Here is a 15,721-nt window from a genome sequence, read left to right as displayed (position 1 = left end):
CTCTGAGATTATATCCCACAGAGGTGGTTTTCTTTGGTGTTGTATCTTTTGTCAGTATCAAAGTGACTAGGTGTATTCAGCCTTGGACTGGGTGCTTTCCTTTGTTGGATATGTAATGGGGATAGATTTTTTGGTACTGGTGCTGTTTAGGGGTTTGTGCTGTTAGTGAGGATTTTTTAGGTTAATGGTGACTGAGGGTTTATGAAGTTAGACAAGGGAATGTGGGTGTTTGTTGATTTTAGAATGAATAGGTCGTGTGGTACTGACAACGTTGAGAGGTGCCCTTAATAAGACTATTGTTGATGTTTTCATTTGGAGTTGGGTACTCATAAAGGGATTCTTCTTTCAAGCATTTTAGATGATGACTTTCCGTTATGAGAAATTAAGGTCATTCATGCATAGGTTGCAACTGACTTGGTTGTGAATGTAATTTTTTGTATGATATAAACTATCTTTGATAATGTTGTAACAGACTCTGAATTGTTATTAGAGGAAATCTATAATGAGGATTGAATGCATGTTAATGGGTTTTTTACATAGGTTTTATTTTGGGGCGAGGTGACGTGTTGCTTTTAGGAGTGTTGTAGTATTTATTTTTTTTTTATATAGCATATGGATGTGGATTCAGACTTCATATTTACAGATCATATTACGGGGTTTTGAAAGTTGTACTTGTCAGACAAAGGGCTTAACTGTTGTGGTGCCAGTTGGTGGTAAAAGTCTTTTCCAGTACTTTTTAGGGGTCAGTCGCTAGAGATCAAATTCAGTTTGGGTGTGGAATTTCAATTCTATGTAATTGACCATGAGCCTGGCGTGCATGTTAGTTCATGACAGATGCCTGTGTGAAAGTAGGACTTTCGTTCTAAAATACATAGGGTGTAAGTTAGAACTTGCTCATGACAAAACACTGACACACGACGATTTAAGAGAACACGCAAGGGGTGACAATGGAAACTACTTATGGACCTACTGCACCCCATTTATATTCTTCACCAAGGGCAACGAGGTCACTGACTTGCTACTTCTACAAGAGACTGCAAAATCTCCTATGGCTCTTGTGGAGTCATCTCAGAATGGTTTTTGGGGGTAAACAGATAGAATCTACGTTATCCCTTCGATGTGGATGCAGGAAGCAGTTGCAAGGGAATCGTGGAATATTCAAGTTCCTGCAACACAGAAGGCAGTTACAGTTTTTGTACTAGAAGGCGACGAAAAGGACAATTTTTTCTTCCCAGAACATTACAAGTTCCCAGCAGTTTCCATCCTGTTAGAGACAAGATGGTCACAATGTGCATAGCCAGGGTTTTTAAACTTGGGTGCAGCCAGTGGGGTGGGATGACACCAGCATCAGAAATCATGAGTGAGGAAAAGTTATGTGGAACTATGTACCATTGGCCTGTCTAACAAGTTTCCGGGTAGAGAGCAACAATCTCTATCGAGAGGTAATTGGAATGTTCATCAAGTAGCCTTGTGTTGTGAATGTTCAGAAGTTATTGTCAAATTAAACATAAAATCGTGGATTCATGAGCGAGTGTGTGCAGATTGACCCAGCAGGTGTACTACGCGACAGAAATCACCTGATCATGACGTCAAGCAAGTGTGCAAAGAACCTGCCATTTGTACAAATGAACATCAGCATTGAGAGAAGACTAACATACGTGCATATGTACGCCTATCAGTTAGCATGAAAAACACAATATATTCTGATATGTAAGTCAGGCATCAAATAGCATACTCTTTTAGCAGTTACCAGTGAGGAAAACCCGAGTGAAGGCACACATGATCTACATATAAGGTAAAAAACTACCCTGTGTTGGAAGTTGCAAGGAGAACACTGAATAATTTACAGGTGCTGAAAGAAGCCAAAGTATAATAAAAAAAAACATTGAGTTTATAATCAGTTTCTTTTTCTCCCATGTATACAGAAACTGTTAATTTGTTCTATTCCCATTGTTTTATGCTCATCCATCTTTATTTTCATTTCTGAAGATTAGGGTGAGGTGGGGACCACCTACCTGCATGAAAATTCCCCTTTGTACCTGAGAAAGTGCACACCGTGCCCAAAACAAATTACACAACATGGACCACCTATGGTATACTCATAAATCCTCCACTCAGAAAATAAGTGTTATATTTTGCACTTTGAAAATCTTTGCGACCTCAGTTGTTGTTCCCCTACAGTAGGGGAACACAGACCAGCGACTGGGGGAACATCGTCCCTAATTTTTTAAGCTCATAGAAAAACATAGTTTTTTTTTTTTGCCTGAAATCGACATAGCCACCTCACTAAGTGATGAAATGAATGCAAATAAAAAGAATAACATTTATTTGACAAAACAAAATTAACCCTGGTAGACACAACTCATATTGTAAACATAAGACAGGTTAAAGTTTACTTGAGAAATTGTAGCCTAATGACATATACATAGAGAGAATTCAAGACATAAAGCAATGTACAAAGAAATTTCTTAGCCAGTAGACTACTACAGGCTTAGAGGTGCACGTTTTTCCACATATTTCAAAATTTAATGCATTGGTGTTGGTGGTTGATGTTCCCCCACATGTTGGCGGTCGATGTTCCCCCACATGTTGGAGGTCGATGTTTCCCCACACAACCATTTTTATTCACAACAATGCCATGGCAGCCACTTTAAAAGGACACACATCATTTCACTCGATAACATGTCATTTATACTTGGTGCACAGTTTGGTCAAATACCTGGTTGCACCTTACCTCACAACAGCGAGACAGCTGAACCTCCATCCCAAATACCAAATGTTTAATTACTCTAAAGGTAACAGTGCTCCCTTATAAAACTTATTATTCAAGTAAACAATCAGACTAAGTTTAAAACAGGTGTGAGGTAATCTTGATTAATGATCACTCTTTCAATATTTTTAAAGGTATTTCCCTGGTTCTAATTCACTTAAAAACAGCACATTTACCACTCTATATTTCTATGTAAATTAAAATGAAATATTCATTAAAATTTTATATACAAATGTTTCTCTCTAAATTAAAGATTACAAGTGAAATTCACAATCTGAGGGAAACTGTTGTTAATTGAAAACAAAAATTTAATTAATTCTTGAATTAATCATCAAACAAAAGTCAATCCAAGTTGTAAATTTCATCAAGAAAAATAATTAATCAAATTTTAAATTATTCAAGATAAATTGAAATTATAAAACAATAATTAAATATTGAAAAGAAATTTAATTAAATGCAAATTAATTCACAAGTGTTAGACCAAAACAATTATACATTAAGAAACATTCAAATTAATTGAACAAATGAGAATCAAAAAAATATAGAATAGTATAGAAAAGCACTAAAAGCAATGACAGTACAAACATTAAACACACAAAATGGACATGTCAAAAGAACAACATAAAAGAAAAATGTACAGAAAGTAATAATTTTATCCAAACACAGTAAATAAAAAGCTTAAAGTGCACTTCAGAATATTTGTAAGGTACAATACCTTCAGCTAGTTGCAATTTTTCACTCAAAAAGAAAGGCATGTTACCATCTTCAATATTTTTGTGGCGCCACACAAAAATAACAACACTATGCTCAGATTCCACAAATGATTAATATGCTACTAAGAAATTACAAAGCTAGTAATCGAGTGACCAATTTATGCAAAAAATATGAGTTACGTTATGGTAGTGGAAACAAATCTCGTGAGCAAACGAGAGAGAGAGAGAGAGAGAGAGAGAGAGAGAGAGAGGCATAACCACATCTTCATCGCAAGTGAGTCTCGGAATCGAATGGGTCGTTCAATGGGTGTGAAAAAGGCGTACCAGGACAAATGGGGCCCCTTGGCTGAGCAATGTGTTCAAGGCAAAAACATAGGTGTATCATCTTCATGTTGTCATGGAATTTTCTAATTCACAACTACTCTATTTATGAGGCAGCAAGTTCTCTTTTGACGAATTGAAAGAGATATATCAGCGTTAATTTATCAGTGCTATTAAACTTTCCCATAGCAAAGAATCTGCAATTGTAAAACTAAACACAAAATTATATCATTGTATGGAAATTTCTAGAATGATCTGATACAATCTCAAGTAATTCTTACACCATCCTTCTGTAGGAACCTCTTTCTCAGCAGCATCCTGCATGAGATGAGTAGACAATAAAAAATTAGCCTAACTCATATATTTTAAAGGGGTTGGATAACAACAACTTTTGCTTGAACAGAGCAACCTCTCTTTGTGCCTCTTATGCTACCTTCACACACTCTCTCTCTCTCTTTGTCTTTAAGTTCTTTCTCAACAATGAATTATACAATATTTTAAGATATTATCTTTAAATATGGGAATCTAAGCACAAAAATATAAATTTTATAACATTATACACAGATTCTGAGGGGAATTAATTCCATTACCAAAACCATAATTGTATTGCAAAACTCACAGTATAAGATTCCTCCCCTAGAAGATTAGTTATCCCGGGGTTCAATCCTATGAATCACAGTGGGATAAATAATCGGCAACTACATTGTTCCTACCAGATATGTGCTCAACTTTTAAATTGTACTGTTGTGAGCACAAAGAACATCGGGTCACTCTTTGATTATGATTTTTCATTCACTGTATAAATGAGAGGGGATTGTGATCAGACAACACTAAAACTTGTTCATTCCTAGGTCAGTTCACATACACTTCAAACTTTTCCTATGCTGTGATTAAGAATAGTTTCCATTTCTATTGTTGCATAGTTTTTCTGGTGCTTTTCAGCTTCGAAGACAGGAAACACACAGGGTGTATAAGGTTATTTTTATCTTCTTGAAGTAGAATAGCTCCAATTCCACAATCAGAAGCATCAACTTGTATCACAAATTCCTTATTAAAATCAGTAGCTTGAAGCACTGGTCTAGAAATTAGAATGGCTTTTACCTTCTCGAATGCTTCTTGACATTCTGGAGTCCAAACGAACTTAGCTTTGGGATTAGTTACAGCTGAGAAATTTGGAAAGAAACGATGATAGAATCCAGCCATGCCCAAAAATCTTTGTAGCTGTATCCTAGTAATAGGTGGTGTAGCCTCACGGATACCTTTTATACTGGCATTTACTGGAGGGAGAGGGTCTTTCCAACTTCAAACCCAAGGTACTGCACAGTTGCGTTCCCAAACTCACTCTTCTCTAGGTTGGCTGTTAGTCCTGCCTCTTGTAATTTCTTGAAAACTTTCTTCAGGATCTGCAGATGGTCTTACCATATTGTAGAGTAGATAACTGTCATCAAGGTATACACCTACTCCTTCTATAGATCCTAGCAGTTGATCCATCACTTGTTGAAATGTTCCAGGTGCATTCATCAGACCAAATGTCAGAACAGTATACTGATATAGTCCAAAAGGAGTAATAAAAGCTGACAACAACTCAGTATCTTCATCAAAGGGTATCTGATAATATCCCTTTAATAAGTCTATCATGGAAACAAACTTGGCTTGCCCAATATTATCAAGTAACTGATCTATGAGAGGAAAGGGATAATTGTCAGCCACACTAAAGGAATTCAGTTTCCTATAATCAATACACATCCTAAATGAACCATCAATTTTCTTCACCAACACATATGGAGAACTGTAGTGACTTGTACTGGGTTCTGCTAATCCATGTTGTACCAAATAGTCAACTTCTTTCTTCAAAACATGATGATATGGTGATAGGCGATAAGCTCTTTGCTTAAATGATTTTCCATCTTCTTGGATCTTGATTTAATGTTTGGTCAGATTATTACGTCTGGGTACATCTGCAAAAATTTCAGTGAAGCTTCTAATCACTTCACTCAATTCCTCACCTTGTTCAACATTTAGATGTTTCAGTTTACCCTCCAAATGTCCCAAAATTGAAGAATTATTCATCTTATTTTGAGCTCCCAATTCATAGTCATCTTCGTCTTCTGTGGATGAAGTTGTCTGTGTTATTGACACAGTTTCACTTCTTGTTTCTGAGAAGTAAGGTTTCAAGAGGTTCACATGTATCTTCCTTTGTCGATTTCTTCTTTCTGGTGTTTCAATCACATAAGTACTATCACTTAACTTATCAATTATCTTGTAAGGACCTTGAAATCTGTTGGTAAGGGGAAGTGTCTTGACCAGCAGAAACACTTACACTTGTTGACCAACACTAAAACTTCTTAGCTTAGTCTACTTGTTATATTCCCTTGTCATTTTCTCTTCACAAATTTTCAGATTTTCTAAAGAGAATTTTCTATTCCCTTCCAACCTTTTCATTTAGTTCTTCAGAGACTCTCCTTGGATTTCCTCTTGATTTTTTTCCCAATTTTCTGCAAGAATCTTCAGTGGTCCTCTCACTTCTCTTTTAAAAATCATCTCATTAGGTGAACATCCCATGCTTTCTTGATAAGCATTCCTAACTTCAAATAGCACTAAGGGTAAAACATCTCATTCTCTTCCTGACTCAGAACAATGCTTTGTCAGCAATACTTTTCAATGTCTGGTGGCACCTTTCAAAGGCTCCTTAAGTTTCTGGATGATAAGCAGTTGATAACTGTTGTTTTACCCCTAACAAGTTCATCTCATCCTGGAATAACTATTAAGTAAAGTCATTTACTCTATCATTTTGTACAATTTATGGTATCCCAAACTTTGAGAAAAACTCCACTAGTTTCTCAGCAACTATCTTGGCAAATATGTTTCCAACAGGGATCGCCTGAGGATATCTGGTAACAGGACACATTAATGTCAACAGATATTCATTTTCCTTCTTCATCTTTGAAAGCAGTCCAACTATATCTATAATCACCCTGCTAATGGGTTCTCCTCTAACTTCTATAGGTTGTAAGGGGGCTTTCTGAATAGTTTCATTTGGTTTTCCAGCTATCTGGCAGGTATGACACTCCCGAAAGAACCTGCAAACATCTTTATGAAGTCCAGGCCAGAAAAATATTTCATGATCGTCTCCACATTCTTTCTGATTCCCATATGCTCAGATTCATGAGCTACTGCTACCACTTGTTTCCTCAATGGATATGGAGTAAAAATCTGATGATATTTGCTTCCTCATCAGCAGACCTTCCTTCTGATAATAACAGGGAGGAGTTTGTTGCATCTCTTCTTGATCAACAACTATGAAGAACAAATCAACTAACGATGCATCCTTCTTCTACAAGTCCATTAGCTTCTCTCTTGTCACCTGCCCAACTTCAAGGGTTGAATTTTCTCTATTTGTTAACTCAGCCTTTGTAATTCACTACTGTTTTCAGGAACACTCTGGCTGACTACTCGGAGTCTCTTCAGGAACAACAGATTTTTCATCTTCTTGGGAAATCCCTTCTTGGTCAGCTCCATGGGAAGCGTCACTCCTCAGGAACAATTCTTCTAAGTTCAAAGATCCTTCACTTGATCCTTTTTCGGTGGATAAATCTCAAGTTTTTCATTTACAGGTGTAGTCTTCCTCATACTCTTGGTAATTACACAATTAGGGAACTGGTGGGGGTTATTATTCTATAATTCTATCGTAAGACTAACCCTCAATGGTTTGTCTGTCACTACAGGACAAGGAACAAATGGCACGCCACCAACTTCATTTCCCAACAGAACATGTACACCTTCTACAGCCAGTGAGTTACTCACAGCAAAATCAACATTCCCTACCACCAGTTCACAGGACAGGTGTAAGCGGCATGTTGGAGTTACTTCTCCTCCTATACCCTTCAAAATAACTGAATCTCTGGTGAAATTCTTCTTCAACAGTGGTTGAGCACCACGTAACACCACACTATGGTTGCTCCCTATATCATGTAAAATCTTGAGTGGTACCTGCACACTCTTCTTGAATTGCCAGGGTACCCTCATAGATATATGGCTTAGAACCCTCCAAAGTGCTCATCCACTCTCTGCTTAAGGTTACATTTCCACTGGTTGCTAAACACCCAGCTTTTTAGTTTCAGTCTTCCCTGTAGTCTGATTCATCCCCACATTGTTCTCAACAGTCTCTTTCACCTGGTCACCTCTCACTATTTTACCAACGAGCTTTGACTGCTGATAATTCCGATAACTCTCCTGACTGCAGTGTCTGACTGCAGCCATTAGGCTTTTGCAACTGTATTGCAAAATTAGATGAGGATTTCACATTAGCTTGCTGAGGAGTATTATTACTTGCATGTTTCCCATTTACATAATTGTTCCTGAAACCTGGATGAGACTTAAAACCTGTGCGTGGTTGATTCTGGTACTTGACATTGTAATTGCGCCTGCTAATAATTATATTGTAGTATTCACTCAGTGTATCAGTTTTATCAAATTGTTTAACCTCTCTCTCTCTCTCAAATAGGCTCTTATATGTTCAAGAATACCTATAAGATATTGCTCAAAAACAACTAACTCTTCTAACTCATGAAAATTTGTAACTTTAGCTGCTTCCAACAATCATTTAAAACACCTTCTCACTTTATAATCATAATCTGGGGTCATCTGGTATACTTGTAGCATATTGTGTTTGAGCTCTTTGAGTCTTTACACTGATCAGCTTTTAAGGCTAAATAAGCACTTCTCCCTATACCAATCAAGACACTTTGTAGCAAAACTGACAAATTATCTTCTGGCCATCCCATACCTGAAGCCACTTTTTCAAAGTGACCTGGAGCTTCTTCAGTAAACTTGGGGATTGACTTCCACATCAAATACACGGTCTTGATTACCTTCTTTAGGGTTAGATGGCGTTACAGGTAATTTGGATCTAGCTCTTATCAATTCCATCTCCTTTTCAAATCTTTTTCTTTCTCTTTCTTCTTCTGTTGCTTTTTCTTATTCTCTTTCTCTTCTTTCTTATTTCTCTCTGTCGTCTCTTTCTCTTTCAGCTTGCATTCTCTCTCTTTCAGCTTGCATTTTCAGCTTAATCAAACTTTTTTCTGGTTCTATGCATCTGAGTTCTAACTGTTCATCACTTTTCTCTTTCTATTTTTCTTGCTTATTTATACGATCAGCCTGTGCTACATTCAACAACTCTTGAGCTTATCATAACTTATCTTCATCAGTTATTCTACCTGAGTCTTTCAATGCTTGCATGGCAATGCATTTGATTTGTTCCTTTATCATACTACTAAACGCATGACTACCACATGCTACTGCTAAATCATTCCACTGTGCCTTAGTCAGAGTGGTAGCGGATAACTCTTGGATGGAGGGGGCTGCTGAAAATTCCTGAGTATCGAACGGAGCCATTTTTCTCAAATAACAATTCAATACAATAAAATGCAAAAAACAACTATATGGTCACTCTCCTAACAAAATGTATTACTAACGCCACCAGTATAAGTTAGAGGGATAATGTGATTTGTTTTCCTTAATAATTGTTATGAGAAGAGTATCTGGGTTACTACACTTCCCATTTGTACTTGTTAGAACAAGAGACTCTTAATCTTGGGGCGGGGACACCATTTATACTTGGTGCACAGTTTGGTCAAGTACTACCTGGTCACTATTTACCTCACAACAGCCAGACACATTAGCCTTCATCACAAATACCAAACGACTGATTACTTTAAAGGTAACAGTGATCTCTTATAGAACTTATTATTCAAGTAAATAATCAGAGTAAATTCATTAAAACAGATGTGAGGTAATCTTATTAAAGGGCATCACTCCTTCAACAATTTTAAAAGTAAGTATTTCCTTGGTTCTAATTCACTTGAGGAAGACAGAACAATTACCACACTATATTTCTACCTCAACTAACGCAAGGGTTACGTCCTTGGAGAGCTCGCGTTAATTAAAAACGCGTTATTTAAACATATTTTTTCTATATAAAATAACAGGAATAAGGGGGTTACGCTCCTGGACTTGGGAACACTATGTTTTTTGCCAAGTACAACCAAACTGGATAAACGCAACATCAGTTTTGTGTATTTCAACCATCGTGCTATGGTAAACAATTACCATAGTTATGTTATAAATGACGTTATGTAGAATAGGACTGATATCTTTTTATGTAATAACTTCATTTGCGATAGATCGAAGATCAGCAAGGAAATAGGCTGTTAAATTTAAACCAATTTGTAGGTGAAGCTGAGGAAACTGCTCACTCTGCTATTGACAGTTATTGTGCATCAACAACAAGGATAAAACTCCAGTAAAGTTATGCCATCAAACACAACCGTAGATAAAATCGAGAGAAAATCATTTTAATCAAAACTACAGGGCTTGAAACAACAAATTTTACTGTTGTTTTCTCGCAAATAAAAGGTAAGTAATTTGAGGCTCATATTACGATGAAATCAAGTGAAAATAGCGAACGGAATCATATCGTATATTTTACGCAATAATCATGCTCCCAGCGCAATCTGTTAATGAAAATAATAATTTAGTTCACAACGAAACTTATTCAAACCTTATTTCGACTTAAAAATTCGCCGTATAACGAAAAAATTCCCACAGAACTGAGTTAAATGTGGCAAAATAAACTCGTATCCGCCATCAGCTGATTTCCAAACCAAAACATTGACCGCTATGTTATTATTTTATAACATAATAATGTGAGAATACATACAATATTACTGGTTACAGTGAAGTAATGTATAGCTTTTTAAAAGATTCATGGAAAGGATGCTCATTATTCGAGAAGTGTGTAACTATACGTAGCCATTAGCAGTACGACGTCCCTCAATTATGCTAATGTCGGAACGAAGCTGGTTCTTGTTTCATGACAAATTTTTTTCTTTATTAATAAATGAAATAATCTTTTCCTTTATTAGTGAATAAGTTTTTCCTTTTATTAATAAATAAAAACTGTGCTATGTCTTTGTTTATGTCTACGGCTCGTCTCCAACTCTGATGCACGGGTGATTTGAAAAATTCGCGTTACATCGACATTTTCGTACTTTTTAAAACATTTTAAAATATTTTGTGGTTCGCGTTAAATCGAAAACGCGTTAATTAAACACGCGTTAATTGAGAGGTGACTGTACAAAAGTTTTTTTCTAAATTCAAAATCATAAGTAAAATCACAATCTCTAGTAAATTGTTGGTGCTTGAAAACTGAAGTTTAAATAATTCTTGAATTAATCATTAAACAAAATTCAAATTATAAATTTCCTCGAAAAAATTTATTAACAAAATTTTTATTTATTCAAGTTAAATTGAGATTATAAAACAATAATTAAATTTAAAAGGAAATTTAATTGAATAAAAATTCTTTCACAAGCGCTAGATTAAAACAATTATACAATAAGAAATGTTCAAGTTAATTTAACAAAATGAGAATATAAAAAACAGAATAATATGGAAAAGCGCTAAAAGCAATGCCAGTACAAACATTTAAACACACAAAATGGACATGTCAAAAGAACAAAATATAAGAACAGTGTAAAAAAGTAATAATTTCATCCAAACAGTAAATAAAAACCTTAAAGTGCACTTAAGAATATTTGTAAGTTATAATACCTTCAGCTAGTTGCAATTTTTCACTCAAAAATAAAGGTCTGCTACTATCTTCAACACTTTTGTGGCGCCCCACAAAAATAACAACACTTTGCTCAGATTCTACAACTACTTAATATGTTACTAAGAAATTACACAGGGACAGTAATATCAGGTGACAAATTTATACAAAAAATATGAGTTACATTACGGTAGTGGAACCAAATCTAGTGAGCGAATGGGAGAGATGAGAGAGAGAAGAGAAGAGACAGAGAGAGAGAGAGAGAGAGAGAGAGAGAGGCATAACAGCCTCTTCACCACACGTGAGTCTTGGAATCGAATGAGTCGTTCTATGGGTGTGAAAAAAGGCGTACCAGGGCAAATGGGGAACCTTGGTTGAGCAACGTGTTCAAGGTGAAAACATAGTTTGATCATCTCCATGAGGTCATGGAAATTTCCAATTCACAACTAATTTATTTAGAGCTGCAGCTCTCGAAATCATAATTGTAAGCATCCAGGGGAAGGTAATCTATAAAAACTGATGTTTTACAACTACATGTATACATTCACATACACACACACACACTCATTGATATATATATATATATATATATATAGATATATATTATATATATATATCTATATATATATATATAATAGTATATATATATATATATATATTAGGGCTGTTGCCTCGTATAACTAAGGCGCCCTATGAGGTAATGTTAGACTTGCGATAATCTTACGCTGAGTCGGTTGGTATTGCACTTCCATGTCTTGGGGTTTGTAGATCACTTACGAAGTCGGTATTATCTTCTTTGGTTATGACGACGATGTGTTAAGCTCATGATGATTCGGTGATGATGTGAGGTTCTAGTCGAAAACACGAAGTATAAAAATACTTATATTCCCTGATATTACATAGTGAAGATCAAGTAGGATTGTACAGGTCTTCCAATGACGATAGCTTGATCGCTTCTGCCAATGATGATGGCTAATTCTATTCTCTCTACATGATAAAGCTTAGGTAAAGAGATACAGGTCTACCAATGATGATGGCTAACTCTATTCTGTTCCACTACCATCTCGGTTACAAGTCATAAGGGAAGCAGACAGTAGCTCGAACATATGAACATACAATCAGATGACATAGTTACTAATCACGTAGGCCGCTTGAGCTATAGGTCACGGTGTTTGTCTCAAGCAGGGAGCTTGGACTAATGTTTCAAAACAAATGAATGACCACAGATGACGGCATGTCAACTTAGCCTACATACTTTATCGTCTCTGGTCTGATCACATTCCTGCAAGCAATCTGGTTGACCTCTTTAGTTTTAGTCTTTTATATATATGGACTAACATTCCATATTTTTATTATGTAAACACTTACATAAAAGCTCGGTCAGCTACCAAAACCAACTACTGAATATTACTCAAACTTGACTTGCATTTGACTTATAGGAGTGTGATACAGACACTATGTGAATATATATATATATATATATATATATATCTATATATATATATATATATATATATAGATATATAGAAAATACTTATAAGTCAAAAAAAATCCATGGTGTACACAAATACAGATTCAAGTAATAAAATAATAGTGATCACGTGATATATACTGATACAGTTTTTCACTTCATCTCTTTAAGATACATATGCTACAGAAAATACTAATGTACTCTGATAATCACATAGAATGAAGATTAACATGATAAAATCATATTTTAACTGATAAAAATTTCATATATGAATTGATGAAATTATTAATGTTTATGCTGATTGATTCGTTGATTTTTATGCTAACTGTTATATGTCTGCAGTTATTGGTAAGATAAAAGGTAACAGATTGATTATAGGCTACCTGATTTGTTTATACATATGTATATGGATTCATATAATTATGATTAATATATGTGCACATTAAATAGATTCCTATTGCGTACACGCACAGATATATTTCGATTCTGTTATTTATGATCATTTATATATAGATTCCTAGTGCGTACACGCAAAAATATATTTCGATTCTGTTATTTATGATCATTTATATATAGGATGCATGATACTTTATATATATAGGATACATGACCGAGGTTATACTACTACACATTTAACTAGTGTTCGAACAACTTTTCGTCCATTACACAGTTCCAGACAACCACCTATAGCCAAATGAAAGGGCCAATTCCAAATGGTTAAAACAAGGGGAAAATTTGCCTGGGCGGGGTCCAACGTTCTATTTTGCGCTCATACTTGTTCTCTGCATCCTAAGCCACACGAATACGTTCGCGATGAATAAAATCACCCCCAGCTCGAGTCCTTCGCCAGCAAAGTAGAGTTGAATATCCTTCTGGTCGTAATTGTCGGAAGCATGTCCCTTTTGTAGTCGATTTCCGACAGCCGCCGGAGTGTTCCGCATTAAAACGAGATTAACGACGGGATACGGGTGTCGGTCGAAGAAGTCCATGATGGTGCTTATTCCTTTCACATTGTAGGCGGTTGTTACTCGACTGCCGTCGTCCGCAGCGACGAACGATTTTTTGAAGTTGCGATGTGAAACTCTCTTACTGCAGGATACTGTAACCAGGTTCCATTAATCAGCCTGCAAGTGAAATTATACTTGTCACAAGGGCAAAGTGAATTCAGACGACATCCAAATACAGGGGGGGAGAAAGCCATTTAGAACCAGACTTAACCCACATGAATTCGCTGATATTTGTGGAATTCAAAAGACTCAGCTGTACAAACTTTTTTATCCATGGCATTAACAATGAGTGAACCTATCCAGGTCTATGATGACTTGTAAAAATATCCATAATTATAAAAAATAAACAGATATCAATACGAATCTCAAAGAAAATTCGATATTACTGGTAGTAAGTTACTAGAAAAAGAAGTGGAAAACGGAGCTATTTGTAAAATTGCCAGGCAACATAAGAGTCAAGGAGAATATTAATCATGATTCTGTATTTCTCTATGCTAACTGAAATTAAGTTGTGACAAAATCCGACCCTATGTGCCCCTAATAAAGGTTTCATATTCAAATTTCTTGCGCGCATCCTCTGAGGTTAATTTTAAAACTTTATTAATAGGCTAGAGATGCAACGAAAGAACCCACTATGTAACTAATTTCTATATAAACTTTGGGTTTTTCAAGAAAATGTGACATTTTCCCATGAATGTGATTTACTTGAATTGTCATAGGCTAATGTTGCAAGTAAATTTTTCATATCCATGACTTGATACTTCTAAATGTCTGTTTACCAATGTCATTAGCTGTATTATTGACTCTAATTGTCTATGAGGTTCAAAAAAAATTAATTCATTTTGATGTTATAGAAATTCTGTTTGCTTATTTTGTTTATTCATTTTAAAACGATTGCGATCCTTAACTAATTGCATTGCACACACGGATAAGAATATGTCATGTCATCGTGACCCATGAACCACATGTGAAGTTCATGAGCTAAGCATTCCTCTCTCCAGTCAACCTGCTTTGCAAGCGCGAGACGACACACAGATGAAGCCTGTGCAAGCAGATATTTGAGGTATAACGGAAACAATGCTGATACGGCAAACGCGACAGACCTTCTAGAACTGATGACGTCGTCACCAGCTTAAGAGTTACGTTACTTGCTGTAAGAGATACGGCTTTAATATTTTCAAATTATATTTTTTTGTTTTAATTCTCCACCCACATGAGAAGAATGTCTGAAAAAAAACAGTACCAAAATTGAACAATATATTAGTTTCATGTTGGAAATCTGCATGATTGTAAATAAATGTAATTATGTTAAATTAAATATTCCTTATTCAAACTAATGAAAAAGGTTTCCATACAAATTCTATATATATTATTAGCCCTGTATAAGATTCATATAGGATTATTCCATAGATATACATTTTCACTTCTAGACTTCCTGACTTTAAAATCTATTTTATTTTATTTTATTTATTAATTTTTATTTATTTATTTATTTTTTTTATTTTTTCATTGACTACGAATATAAATCACCGGGACAGACAATATGTCAGTAGGTTTTGATATGTGTTTGAACTTTTAGCTTATTTGTCATTACTAAAGCGTTAAGTTAGAGTTCAAATCTTTAAGCATCTATATTTGGATATTTAATTAACCTATGGTTATTGATTTTATCGTGATTCCTTTTTGTTATAATTTGTAACCCTTCCGACTTCTTACGGAGTGTATTATATTGACTCCACTTGTATCCATATTTATTTTATTTTATATTTATTTATTTATATATTTTTTATATATATTTGATAAATTAATGGTTGGCTTGAATATGTGGAA

Source organism: Macrobrachium nipponense, chromosome 4, assembly GCF_015104395.2.
Source record: "Macrobrachium nipponense isolate FS-2020 chromosome 4, ASM1510439v2, whole genome shotgun sequence".
Lineage (NCBI taxonomy): Eukaryota > Metazoa > Arthropoda > Malacostraca > Decapoda > Palaemonidae > Macrobrachium > Macrobrachium nipponense.
Note: the sequence above shows the minus strand (reverse complement) of the source record.